This window comes from Glycine max, chromosome 2 (genome assembly GCF_000004515.6).
Source record: "Glycine max cultivar Williams 82 chromosome 2, Glycine_max_v4.0, whole genome shotgun sequence".
Taxonomy (NCBI): domain Eukaryota; kingdom Viridiplantae; phylum Streptophyta; class Magnoliopsida; order Fabales; family Fabaceae; genus Glycine; species Glycine max.
In genome coordinates this window covers 18,259,082-18,261,938 of record NC_016089.4, presented here as the reverse complement: position 1 = coordinate 18,261,938, position 2,857 = coordinate 18,259,082, and positions in this window count along the sequence as shown.

Sequence of the window (2,857 nt, the reverse complement as noted above, 5' to 3'; positions counted from 1 at the left end):
GTGTGCAACCTTCGCTTGACCGCTTCGAGGTACTTAACACCCATCGTTACGCAATCCGTGAAATTTTGTGACATGTCGGAAGTCGAAAGGAAGCATTGTTGCGCAATTCGTAAAGTTCTGCAACATTCCAGAAGTCAAAGAGGGGATTGTTGCGTAATTCGTAAAGTTTTGCGACATTACGGAAAGAAAATAAGTGTCGTTACGTAACCCGTAAAATTCCGTAACGTTACGGAAAAAGAATCAGCAAAAAAAGAAAAAGGGGATGTATTTAGTAAAAAGGGGTATGCAAATAGCAACCAGGCCCACTTGAGCCTTCCAAGGTGTTCCAACAGAAGGTGGTGCCTTCTGGTGGAAGCAACCCAGCTCGCCTGGGCCAGCTGGGCGGCAACCACCTCCCTCTGTTCCCTTATAAATAGGGGAAAGAGGGCAGAGTAATTTCGTTTAGCCCTTCTGGTATTTAGGATTCACTTGAAATTAGTGAGAAAAATTGTTTCCGTGAAGAAAATCCAAGCTGAGGCGCTTCCATAACGCTTTCGAGACGTTTCCGTGAGCGATTTCGTGAAGATTTTCCACCGTTCTTCATCGTTCTTCATCGTTCTTCGTTTGTTCTTCGTCGTTCTTTGATCTTCAACCGGTAAGTTCCCGAAATCGAACCTTTCAATTCATTCTATGTGTCCTTAGTGGTCCCCACTTGTTTCACGTGCTTTTATTTTCATTTCATTTGCTTTCTTTACCCCTTTTTGACGTGTTTTAACCATTTATATAAGTCGTTTTCTCGCCTAATCAATAATAAAATGAATTTCCACCGATCATTGGAGTTGTAATATCTTTTAATCTTTGTTAGAATAAAATTCAACCGATCTTTCACGTCGTAACCACGTTTAAAACCAAAAGAGGCAAAATAATAATAAAATAATCAAAAATATCTTTGAATAAAATAATCCAAAAAAAATCAATCAGACGCTTTTCTTTGGGATTTTTCTTAATTTGAATTGACTAATAACCAAAGTGAAACTAAGGCTAAAATCAACTCACAAATCAAGCTTTGTCCATAAAAATCACCTAAAAACCATTTTAAAGGTCCAACGCCTTAAATGGTCTTTTTTGCTTTTATTGGTTAAACGTGGACTTTTGAAAGCCTAAAGTCAACACATAACTTTGTCACTACTTTCAAAAAAAACAAGAGATCATTAATGGTCCAATGCCTTAATGTTTTCTCTCCTTTCAAAAGAATCAAAAGATCGTTTAAATGGTCCAACGCCTTTAAGCGACTTTTGTTCGGTCAAAATATATCTTGCAAAAAAGATAAAAACAACTTAACCAACGTTTAGTTCTGAAAGAACTACGTAGGTCTGATTTCCTTATCACAAATTAAGGAATACGTAGGAGCAAGGGAAACACCCTTGTCGACCACAAAATGATAAAAAAAATACAAAAAAAAAGGCATAAAAAGACATAAAAACGTAAAAAGGGAAATAAAACAAATTGAAGTCATATTTGCACACTTGATTAAAGGTTGTTGTCCCTTGTGATGGGCGTGTGGGGTGCTAATACCTTCCCCGTGCGTAAATACTATTCCCAAACCTTTCACACTTAAAGTTCGTAGACCACACCCTTCCGGTTTTTTCGACGTTTTCCTCGAATAAACGTTGGTGGCGACTCTGCGCATTTTCCTTTCTTAGAAGACGCACCCGTGAGCCTCGCGTCGCCCTCCCGCCGAAGGGTAGGTTGCGACAGTTGGAGACTCCACTGGGGATATTTTTAGAGAGTTAGGCCTTCTAATCTCGTGCAATATCATGACTTCCTCTTTTGTCGGTTTCCTTTTATTTCTCTTACGTTCTTATATATAACTCTTTGATGCTTTAAGTGTGTTTTTGAAATGTATGCATGAGATAGATATTTATTCATTTGATGCACACAAACACAAACACTATTTGCACACACGGTGAGTTGAAAAGGGGCCCTATACCCGGGTCCATGGGAACATATAGAGTGGAGGTGAATCTGTGATCATGCTAGGTCTCCGACTTGCTTGATAACAGTGAACCCTCATCTAGAGTTTTTCTCTTTGATAACATATTGTTGCTGGTAGTCCCTACTGCCGCAATATGTTTTTCGAAGGGGATGATACCTCTAGAAACCATTAAGAGAGATATGACCACCTTGGGAATTATCACTAAAAGCCTTTTAGTTCCTCCCGTTTAGGTCCCTAAAATAGGGGCACGAAGCAAACACGCTGCGTGCCTTTTTTAAACACTGCCATGCATATAACCTAAATGTCATGTACGCCTTTGTTGTATGATTATTTGAGGATATTGCCATGTTGTGTACATCCCACTGTTGCGCTTTTGCGCATCTGCATCATATCGTCACGCATGCGTTGTATGTTGGTCTCGTCTTTTGTCACGGGAAGCTGGAAGATCCATATAACCTTCTTAACTACACACATGGGGCACTGCACCCCCAAATGTGCAAGTAAGAAGAGATGATTTTCCGGGCTCTCGTAAATGCATTCATATCATGCATCGCATAAGCATCTCTTCATGGCATCATAATGAACATATCTTTCCTGCATTTGTTCGTTATCATATTCCAACATCACATTTTGCATGAGTCATTGCATCATCATTCATATGCGTTCAACATACTTTTTGTTCTACAAACTGCATACCTTTTGTTTTCATGTTTGTTCATGCATGATCCTTGCATTTTCCTCTACAAAACAAAAACAAAAAAAGGAAGCATGCAAATTCATGATGCATTCTTAGTTGCATGTGTTAGGTACCATGAGCCAACCATGTTGGGATCATAAACCCATTTCTAAAAATAAAATAAAAAAACAATAAACAAAACAAAA